Raw genomic sequence first — 11,337 nt, forward strand, 5'->3', positions numbered from 1 at the left:
AGCCGTGAGTAGACCTGTTGCCCGATTCATGCCTGGGTAGACCTGTTGTCCGCAGCATTGAGTGGGTAGACCTGGTGTCCGCAGCTTGGTAGACCTGTTGCCCGTTTCATGGCTGGGTAGACCTGTTGTCCGCAGCAAGCCGTGGGTAGACCTGGTGTCCGCAGCTTGGTAGACCTGTTGCCCGATTCATGCCTGGGTAGACCTGTTGTCCGCAGCATTGAGTGGGTAGACCTGGTGTCCGCAGCATGCCCTGGGTAGACCTGTTGTCCGCAGCTTGGTAGACCTGTTGCCCGTTTCATGGCTGGGTAGACCTGTTGTCCGCAGCAAGCCGTGAGTAGACCTGTTGCCCGTTTCATGGCTGGGTAGACCTGGTGTCCGCAGCAAGCCGTGGGTAGACCTGGTGTCCGCAGCATGCCCTGGGTAGACCTGGTGTCCGCAGCTTGGTAGACCTGTTGCCCGTTTCATGGCTGGGTAGACCTGGTGTCCGCAGCAAGCCGTGGGTAGACCTGGTGTCCGCAGCATGCCCTGGGTAGACCTGGTGTCCGCAGCTTGGTAGACCTGTTGCCCGTTTCATGGCTGGGTAGACCTGGTGTCCGCAGCAAGCCGTGGGTAGACCTGGTGTCCTCAGCATGCCCTGGGTAGACCTGGTGTCCGCAGCTTGGTAGACCTGTTGCCCGTTTCATGCCCTGGGTAGACCTGGTGTCCGCAGCTTGGTAGACCTGTTGCCCGATTCATGCCTGGGTAGACCTGTTGCCCGCAGCATTGAGTTGGTAGACCTGTTGCCCGTTTCATGGCTGGGTAGACCTGGTGTCCGCAGCATTGAGTTGGTAGACCTGGTGTCCGCAGCATGCCCTGGGTAGACCTGGTGTCCGCAGCTTGGTAGACCTGTTGCCCGTTTCATGGCTGGGTAGACCTGGTGTCCGCAGCATTGAGTTGGTAGACCTGGTGTCCGCAGCATGCCCTGGGTAGACCTGGTGTCCGCAGCTTGGTAGACCTGTTGCCCGTTTCATGGCTGGGTAGACCTGGTGTCCGCAGCTTGGTAGACCTGTTGCCTGTTTCATGGCTGGGTAGACCTGGTGTCCGCAGCAAGCCGTGGGTAGACCTGGTGTCCGCAGCATGCCCTGGGTAGACCTGGTGTCCGCAGCTTGGTAGACCTGTTGCCCGTTTCATGGCTGGGTAGACCTGTTGTCCGCAGCAAGCCGTGAGTAGACCTGTTGCCCGTTTCATGGCTGGGTAGACCTGGTGTCCGCAGCATGCCCTGGGTAGACCTGGTGTCCGCAGCTTGGTAGACCTGTTGCCCGTTTCATGGCTGGGTAGACCTGGTGTCCGCAGCAAGCCGTGGGTAGACCTGTTGCCCGTTTCATGGCTGGGTAGACCTGGTGTCCGCAGCAAGCCGTGAGTAGACCTGTTGCCCGGTTCATGGCTGGGTAGACCTGGTGTCCGCAGCAAGCCGTGGGTAGACCTGGTGTCCGCAGCATGCCCTGGGTAGACCTGGTGTCCGCAGCTTGGTAGACCTGTTGCCCGTTTCATGGCTGGGTAGACCTGGTGTCCGCAGCAAGCCGTGAGTAGACCTGTTGCCCGTTTCATGGCTGGGTAGACCTGTTGTCCGCAGCATGCCCTGGGTAGACCTGTTGTCCGCAGCTTGGTAGACCTGTTGCCCGTTTCATGGCTGGGTAGACCTGGTGTCCGCAGCATGCCCTGGGTAGACCTGGTGTCCGCAGCTTGGTAGACCTGTTGCCCGATTCATGCCTGGGTAGACCTGTTGTCCGCAGCAAGCCGTGGGTAGACCTGGTGTCCGCAGCTTGGTAGACCTGTTGCCCGTTTCATGGCTGGGTAGACCTGTTGTCCGCAGCATTGAGTTGGTAGACCTGTTGCCCGTTTCATGGCTGGGTAGACCTGGTGTCCGCAGCATTGAGTGAGTAGACCTGTTGCCCGTTTCATGGCTGGGTAGACCTGGTGTCCGCAGCTTGGTAGACCTGTTGCCCGTTTCATGGCTGGGTAGACCTGTTGTCCGCAGCAAGCCGTGGGTAGACCTGGTGTCCGCAGCTTGGTAGACCTGTTGCCCGTTTCATGGCTGGGTAGACCTGTTGTCCGCAGCATTGAGTTGGTAGACCTGTTGTCCGCAGCAAGCCGTGGGTAGACCTGGTGTCCGCAGCATGCCCTGGGTAGACCTGGTGTCCGCAGCTTGGTAGACCTGTTGCCCGATTCATGCCTGGGTAGACCTGTTGTCCGCAGCAAGCCGTGGGTAGACCTGGTGTCCGCAGCATGCCCTGGGTAGACCTGGTGTCCGCAGCTTGGTAGACCTGTTGCCCGTTTCATGGCTGGGTAGACCTGGTGTCCGCAGCAAGCCGTGAGTAGACCTGTTGCCCGATTCATGCCTGGGTAGACCTGTTGTCCGCAGCATTGAGTGGGTAGACCTGGTGTCCGCAGCTTGGTAGACCTGTTGCCCGTTTCATGGCTGGGTAGACCTGTTGTCCGCAGCAAGCCGTGGGTAGACCTGGTGTCCGCAGCTTGGTAGACCTGTTGCCCGATTCATGCCTGGGTAGACCTGTTGTCCGCAGCATTGAGTGGGTAGACCTGGTGTCCGCAGCATGCCCTGGGTAGACCTGTTGTCCGCAGCTTGGTAGACCTGTTGCCCGTTTCATGGCTGGGTAGACCTGTTGTCCGCAGCAAGCCGTGAGTAGACCTGTTGCCCGTTTCATGGCTGGGTAGACCTGGTGTCCGCAGCATGCCCTGGGTAGACCTGGTGTCCGCAGCTTGGTAGACCTGTTGCCCGTTTCATGGCTGGGTAGACCTGGTGTCCGCAGCAAGCCGTGGGTAGACCTGGTGTCCGCAGCATGCCCTGGGTAGACCTGGTGTCCGCAGCTTGGTAGACCTGTTGCCCGTTTCATGGCTGGGTAGACCTGTTGTCCGCAGCAAGCCGTGGGTAGACCTGGTGTCCGGAGCTTGGTAGACCTGTTGCCCGATTCATGGCTGGGTAGACCTGTTGTCCGCAGCATTGAGTGGGTAGACCTGGTGTCCGCAGCATGCCCTGGGTAGACCTGGTGTCCGCAGCTTGGTAGACCTGTTGCCCGTTTCATGGCAGGGTAGACCTGTTGTCCGCAGCAAGCCGTGAGTAGACCTGTTGCCCGTTTCATGGCTGGGTAGACCTGGTGTCCGCAGCAAGCCGTGGGTAGACCTGGTGTCCGCAGCTTGGTAGACCTGTTGCCCGTTTCATGGCTGGGTAGACCTGTTGTCCGCAGCAAGCCGTGGGTAGACCTGGTGTCCGCAGCTTGGTAGACCTGTTGCCCGATTCATGCCTGGGTAGACCTGTTGTCCGCAGCATTGAGTGGGTAGACCTGGTGTCCGCAGCATGCCCTGGGTAGACCTGTTGTCCGCAGCTTGGTAGACCTGTTGCCCGTTTCATGGCTGGGTAGACCTGTTGCCCGCAGCAAGCCGTGAGTAGACCTGTTGCCCGTTTCATGGCTGGGTAGACCTGGTGTCCGCAGCATGCCCTGGGTAGACCTGGTGTCGGCAGCTTGGTAGACCTGTTGCCCGTTTCATGGCTGGGTAGACCTGGTGTCCGCAGCAAGCCGTGGGTAGACCTGGTGTCCGCAGCATGCCCTGGGTAGACCTGGTGTCCGCAGCTTGGTAGACCTGTTGCCCGTTTCATGGCTGGGTAGACCTGGTGTCCGCAGCAAGCCGTGGGTAGACCTGGTGTCCGCAGCATGCCCTGGGTAGACCTGGTGTCCGCAGCTTGGTAGACCTGTTGCCCGTTTCATGGCTGGGTAGACCTGTTGTCCGCAGCAAGCCGTGGGTAGACCTGGTGTCCGCAGCATGCCCTGGGTAGACCTGGTGTCCGCAGCTTGGTAGACCTGTTGCCCGTTTCATGGCTGGGTAGACCTGGTGTCCGCAGCAAGCCGTGGGTAGACCTGGTGTCCGCAGCATGCCCTGGGTAGACCTGGTGTCCGCAGCTTGGTAGACCTGTTGCCCGTTTCATGGCTGGGTAGACCTGTTGTCCGCAGCAAGCCGTGAGTAGACCTGTTGCCCGTTTCATGGCTGGGTAGACCTGGTGTCCGCAGCATGCCCTGGGTAGACCTGGTGTCCGCAGCTTGGTAGACCTGTTGCCCGATTCATGCCTGGGTAGACCTGTTGTCCGCAGCATTGAGTGGGTAGACCTGGTGTCCGCAGCATGCCCTGGGTAGACCTGTTGTCCGCAGCTTGGTAGACCTGTTGCCCGTTTCATGGCTGGGTAGACCTGTTGTCCGCAGCAAGCCGTGAGTAGACCTGTTGCCCGTTTCATGGCTGGGTAGACCTGGTGTCCGCAGCATGCCCTGGGTAGACCTGGTGTCCGCAGCTTGGTAGACCTGTTGCCCGTTTCATGGCTGGGTAGACCTGTTGTCCGCAGCATTGAGTGGGTAGACCTGTTGCCCGTTTCATGGCTGGGTAGACCTGTTGTCCGCAGCAAGCCGTGGGTAGACCTGGTGTCCGGAGCTTGGTAGACCTGTTGCCCGATTCATGCCTGGGTAGACCTGTTGTCCGCAGCATTGAGTGGGTAGACCTGGTGTCCGCAGCATGCCCTGGGTAGACCTGGTGTCCGCAGCTTGGTAGACCTGTTGCCCGTTTCATGGCTGGGTAGACCTGTTGTCCGCAGCAAGCCGTGAGTAGACCTGTTGCCCGTTTCATGGCTGGGTAGACCTGGTGTCCGCAGCAAGCCGTGGGTAGACCTGGTGTCCGCAGCATGCCCTGGGTAGACCTGGTGTCCGCAGCTTGGTAGACCTGTTGCCCGTTTCATGGCTGGGTAGACCTGGTGTCCGCAGCAAGCCGTGGGTAGACCTGGTGTCCGCAGCATGCCCTGGGTAGACCTGGTGTCCGCAGCTTGGTAGACCTGTTGCCCGTTTCATGGCTGGGTAGACCTGTTGTCCGCAGCAAGCCGTGGGTAGACCTGGTGTCCTCAGCATGCCCTGGGTAGACCTGGTGTCCGCAGCTTGGTAGACCTGTTGCCCGTTTCATGCCCTGGGTAGACCTGGTGTCCGCAGCTTGGTAGACCTGTTGCCCGTTTCATGGCTGGGTAGACCTGTTGTCCGCAGCATTGAGTTGGTAGACCTGTTGCCCGTTTCATGGCTGGGTAGACCTGGTGTCCGCAGCATTGAGTTGGTAGACCTGGTGTCCGCAGCATGCCCTGGGTAGACCTGGTGTCCGCAGCTTGGTAGACCTGTTGCCCGTTTCATGGCTGGGTAGACCTGGTGTCCGCAGCATTGAGTTGGTAGACCTGGTGTCCGCAGCATGCCCTGGGTAGACCTGGTGTCCGCAGCTTGGTAGACCTGTTGCCCGTTTCATGGCTGGGTAGACCTGGTGTCCGCAGCTTGGTAGACCTGTTGCCTGTTTCATGGCTGGGTAGACCTGGTGTCCGCAGCAAGCCGTGGGTAGACCTGGTGTCCGCAGCATGCCCTGGGTAGACCTGGTGTCCGCAGCTTGGTAGACCTGTTGCCCGTTTCATGGCTGGGTAGACCTGTTGTCCGCAGCAAGCCGTGAGTAGACCTGTTGCCCGTTTCATGGCTGGGTAGACCTGGTGTCCGCAGCATGCCCTGGGTAGACCTGGTGTCCGCAGCTTGGTAGACCTGTTGCCCGTTTCATGGCTGGGTAGACCTGGTGTCCGCAGCAAGCCGTGGGTAGACCTGTTGCCCGTTTCATGGCTGGGTAGACCTGGTGTCCGCAGCAAGCCGTGAGTAGACCTGTTGCCCGGTTCATGGCTGGGTAGACCTGGTGTCCGCAGCAAGCCGTGGGTAGACCTGGTGTCCGCAGCATGCCCTGGGTAGACCTGGTGTCCGCAGCTTGGTAGACCTGTTGCCCGTTTCATGGCTGGGTAGACCTGGTGTCCGCAGCAAGCCGTGAGTAGACCTGTTGCCCGTTTCATGGCTGGGTAGACCTGTTGTCCGCAGCATGCCCTGGGTAGACCTGTTGTCCGCAGCTTGGTAGACCTGTTGCCCGTTTCATGGCTGGGTAGACCTGGTGTCCGCAGCATGCCCTGGGTAGACCTGGTGTCCGCAGCTTGGTAGACCTGTTGCCCGATTCATGCCTGGGTAGACCTGTTGTCCGCAGCAAGCCGTGGGTAGACCTGGTGTCCGCAGCTTGGTAGACCTGTTGCCCGTTTCATGCCTGGGTAGACCTGTTGTCCGCAGCATTGAGTTGGTAGACCTGTTGCCCGTTTCATGGCTGGGTAGACCTGGTGTCCGCAGCATTGAGTGAGTAGACCTGTTGCCCGTTTCATGGCTGGGTAGACCTGGTGTCCGCAGCTTGGTAGACCTGTTGCCCGTTTCATGGCTGGGTAGACCTGTTGTCCGCAGCAAGCCGTGGGTAGACCTGGTGTCCGCAGCTTGGTAGACCTGTTGCCCGTTTCATGGCTGGGTAGACCTGTTGTCCGCAGCATTGAGTTGGTAGACCTGTTGTCCGCAGCAAGCCGTGGGTAGACCTGGTGTCCGCAGCATGCCCTGGGTAGACCTGGTGTCCGCAGCTTGGTAGACCTGTTGCCCGATTCATGCCTGGGTAGACCTGTTGTCCGCAGCAAGCCGTGGGTAGACCTGGTGTCCGCAGCATGCCCTGGGTAGACCTGGTGTCCGCAGCTTGGTAGACCTGTTGCCCGTTTCATGGCTGGGTAGACCTGGTGTCCGCAGCAAGCCGTGAGTAGACCTGTTGCCCGATTCATGCCTGGGTAGACCTGTTGTCCGCAGCATTGAGTGGGTAGACCTGGTGTCCGCAGCTTGGTAGACCTGTTGCCCGTTTCATGGCTGGGTAGACCTGTTGTCCGCAGCAAGCCGTGGGTAGACCTGGTGTCCGCAGCTTGGTAGACCTGTTGCCCGATTCATGCCTGGGTAGACCTGTTGTCCGCAGCATTGAGTGGGTAGACCTGGTGTCCGCAGCATGCCCTGGGTAGACCTGTTGTCCGCAGCTTGGTAGACCTGTTGCCCGTTTCATGGCTGGGTAGACCTGTTGTCCGCAGCAAGCCGTGAGTAGACCTGTTGCCCGTTTCATGGCTGGGTAGACCTGGTGTCCGCAGCATGCCCTGGGTAGACCTGGTGTCCGCAGCTTGGTAGACCTGTTGCCCGTTTCATGGCTGGGTAGACCTGGTGTCCGCAGCAAGCCGTGGGTAGACCTGGTGTCCGCAGCATGCCCTGGGTAGACCTGGTGTCCGCAGCTTGGTAGACCTGTTGCCCGTTTCATGGCTGGGTAGACCTGTTGTCCGCAGCAAGCCGTGGGTAGACCTGGTGTCCGGAGCTTGGTAGACCTGTTGCCCGATTCATGGCTGGGTAGACCTGTTGTCCGCAGCATTGAGTGGGTAGACCTGGTGTCCGCAGCATGCCCTGGGTAGACCTGGTGTCCGCAGCTTGGTAGACCTGTTGCCCGTTTCATGGCAGGGTAGACCTGTTGTCCGCAGCAAGCCGTGAGTAGACCTGTTGCCCGTTTCATGGCTGGGTAGACCTGGTGTCCGCAGCAAGCCGTGGGTAGACCTGGTGTCCGCAGCTTGGTAGACCTGTTGCCCGTTTCATGGCTGGGTAGACCTGTTGTCCGCAGCAAGCCGTGGGTAGACCTGGTGTCCGCAGCTTGGTAGACCTGTTGCCCGATTCATGCCTGGGTAGACCTGTTGTCCGCAGCATTGAGTGGGTAGACCTGGTGTCCGCAGCATGCCCTGGGTAGACCTGTTGTCCGCAGCTTGGTAGACCTGTTGCCCGTTTCATGGCTGGGTAGACCTGTTGTCCGCAGCAAGCCGTGAGTAGACCTGTTGCCCGTTTCATGGCTGGGTAGACCTGGTGTCCGCAGCATGCCCTGGGTAGACCTGGTGTCGGCAGCTTGGTAGACCTGTTGCCCGTTTCATGGCTGGGTAGACCTGGTGTCCGCAGCAAGCCGTGGGTAGACCTGGTGTCCGCAGCATGCCCTGGGTAGACCTGGTGTCCGCAGCTTGGTAGACCTGTTGCCCGTTTCATGGCTGGGTAGACCTGGTGTCCGCAGCAAGCCGTGGGTAGACCTGGTGTCCGCAGCATGCCCTGGGTAGACCTGGTGTCCGCAGCTTGGTAGACCTGTTGCCCGTTTCATGGCTGGGTAGACCTGTTGTCCGCAGCAAGCCGTGGGTAGACCTGGTGTCCTCAGCATGCCCTGGGTAGACCTGGTGTCCGCAGCTTGGTAGACCTGTTGCCCGTTTCATGCCCTGGGTAGACCTGGTGTCCGCAGCTTGGTAGACCTGTTGCCCGATTCATGCCTGGGTAGACCTGTTGCCCGCAGCATTGAGTTGGTAGACCTGTTGCCCGTTTCATGGCTGGGTAGACCTGGTGTCCGCAGCATTGAGTTGGTAGACCTGGTGTCCGCAGCATGCCCTGGGTAGACCTGGTGTCCGCAGCTTGGTAGACCTGTTGCCCGTTTCATGGCTGGGTAGACCTGTTGTCCGCAGCATTGAGTTGGTAGACCTGGTGTCCGCAGCATGCCCTGGGTAGACCTGGTGTCCGCAGCTTGGTAGACCTGTTGCCCGTTTCATGGCTGGGTAGACCTGGTGTCCGCAGCTTGGTAGACCTGTTGCCTGTTTCATGGCTGGGTAGACCTGGTGTCCGCAGCAAGCCGTGGGTAGACCTGGTGTCCGCAGCATGCCCTGGGTAGACCTGGTGTCCGCAGCTTGGTAGACCTGTTGCCCGTTTCATGGCTGGGTAGACCTGGTGTCCGCAGCAAGCCGTGAGTAGACCTGTTGCCCGTTTCATGGCTGGGTAGACCTGTTGTCCGCAGCATGCCCTGGGTAGACCTGTTGTCCGCAGCTTGGTAGACCTGTTGCCCGTTTCATGGCTGGGTAGACCTGTTGTCCGCAGCAAGCCGTGAGTAGACCTGTTGCCCGTTTCATGGCTGGGTAGACCTGGTGTCCGCAGCATGCCCTGGGTAGACCTGGTGTCCGCAGCTTGGTAGACCTGTTGCCCGTTTCATGGCTGGGTAGACCTGTTGTCCGCAGCAAGCCGTGAGTAGACCTGTTGCCCGTTTCATGGCTGGGTAGACCTGGTGTCCGCAGCATGCCCTGGGTAGACCTGGTGTCCGCAGCTTGGTAGACCTGTTGCCCGTTTCATGGCTGGGTAGACCTGTTGTCCGCAGCATTGAGTGGGTAGACCTGTTGCCCGTTTCATGGCTGGGTAGACCTGTTGTCCGCAGCAAGCCGTGGGTAGACCTGGTGTCCGGAGCTTGGTAGACCTGTTGCCCGATTCATGCCTGGGTAGACCTGTTGTCCGCAGCATTGAGTGGGTAGACCTGGTGTCCGCAGCATGCCCTGGGTAGACCTGGTGTCCGCAGCTTGGTAGACCTGTTGCCCGTTTCATGGCTGGGTAGACCTGTTGTCCGCAGCAAGCCGTGAGTAGACCTGTTGCCCGTTTCATGGCTGGGTAGACCTGGTGTCCGCAGCAAGCCGTGGGTAGACCTGGTGTCCGCAGCATGCCCTGGGTAGACCTGGTGTCCGCAGCTTGGTAGACCTGTTGCCCGTTTCATGGCTGGGTAGACCTGGTGTCCGCAGCAAGCCGTGGGTAGACCTGTTGTCCGCAGCATGCCCTGGGTAGACCTGGTGTCCGCAGCTTGGTAGACCTGTTGCCCGTTTCATGGCTGGGTAGACCTGTTGTCCGCAGCAAGCCGTGGGTAGACCTGGTGTCCTCAGCATGCCCTGGGTAGACCTGGTGTCCGCAGCTTGGTAGACCTGTTGCCCGTTTCATGCCCTGGGTAGACCTGGTGTCCGCAGCTTGGTAGACCTGTTGCCCGATTCATGCCTGGGTAGACCTGTTGCCCGCAGCATTGAGTTGGTAGACCTGTTGCCCGTTTCATGGCTGGGTAGACCTGGTGTCCGCAGCATTGAGTTGGTAGACCTGGTGTCCGCAGCATGCCCTGGGTAGACCTGGTGTCCGCAGCTTGGTAGACCTGTTGCCCGTTTCATGGCTGGGTAGACCTGTTGTCCGCAGCATTGAGTTGGTAGACCTGGTGTCCGCAGCATGCCCTGGGTAGACCTGGTGTCCGCAGCTTGGTAGACCTGTTGCCCGTTTCATGGCTGGGTAGACCTGGTGTCCGCAGCTTGGTAGACCTGTTGCCTGTTTCATGGCTGGGTAGACCTGGTGTCCGCAGCAAGCCGTGGGTAGACCTGGTGTCCGCAGCATGCCCTGGGTAGACCTGGTGTCCGCAGCTTGGTAGACCTGTTGCCCGTTTCATGGCTGGGTAGACCTGTTGTCCGCAGCAAGCCGTGAGTAGACCTGTTGCCCGTTTCATGGCTGGGTAGACCTGGTGTCCGCAGCATGCCCTGGGTAGACCTGGTGTCCGCAGCTTGGTAGACCTGTTGCCCGTTTCATGGCTGGGTAGACCTGTTGTCCGCAGCAAGCCGTGGGTAGACCTGGTGTCCGCAGCATGCCCTGGGTAGACCTGGTGTCCGCAGCCTGGTAGACCTGTTGCCCGTTTCATGGCTGGGTAGACCTGGTGTCCGCAGCAAGCCGTGGGTAGACCTGGTGTCCGCAGCATGCCCTGGGTAGACCTGGTGTCCGCAGCTTGGTAGACCTGTTGCCCGTTTCATGGCTGGGTAGACCTGGTGTCCGCAGCAAGCCGTGAGTAGACCTGTTGCCCGTTTCATGGCTGGGTAGACCTGTTGTCCGCAGCATGCCCTGGGTAGACCTGGTGTCCGCAGCTTGGTAGACCTGTTGCCCGTTTCATGGCTGGGTAGACCTGGTGTCCGCAGCATGCCCTGGGTAGACCTGGTGTCCGCAGCTTGGTAGACCTGTTGCCCGTTTCATGGCTGGGTAGACCTGGTGTCCGCAGCAAGCCGTGGGTAGACCTGGTGTCCGCAGCTTGGTAGACCTGTTGCCCGATTCATGCCTGGGTAGACCTGTTGTCCGCAGCAAGCCGTGGGTAGACCTGGTGTCCGCAGCTTGGTAGACCTGTTGCCCGTTTCATGGCTGGGTAGACCTGTTGTCCGCAGCATTGAGTTGGTAGACCTGTTGCCCGTTTCATGGCTGGGTAGACCTGGTGTCCGCAGCATTGAGTGAGTAGACCTGTTGCCCGTTTCATGGCTGGGTAGACCTGGTGTCCGCAGCTTGGTAGACCTGTTGCCCGTTTCATGGCTGGGTAGACCTGTTGTCCGCAGCAAGCCGTGGGTAGACCTGGTGTCCGCAGCTTGGTAGACCTGTTGCCCGTTTCATGGCTGGGTAGACCTGTTGTCCGCAGCATTGAGTTGGTAGACCTGTTGTCCGCAGCAAGCCGTGGGTAGACCTGGTGTCCGCAGCATGCCCTGGGTAGACCTGGTGTCCGCAGCTTGGTAGACCTGTTGCCCGATTCATGCCTGGGTAGACCTGTTGTCCGCAGCAA

Source organism: Sturnus vulgaris, unplaced genomic scaffold, assembly GCF_052056855.1.
Source record: "Sturnus vulgaris isolate bStuVul1 unplaced genomic scaffold, bStuVul1.hap1 Scaffold_157, whole genome shotgun sequence".
In the NCBI taxonomy this organism is placed as follows: Eukaryota; Metazoa; Chordata; class Aves; order Passeriformes; family Sturnidae; genus Sturnus; species Sturnus vulgaris.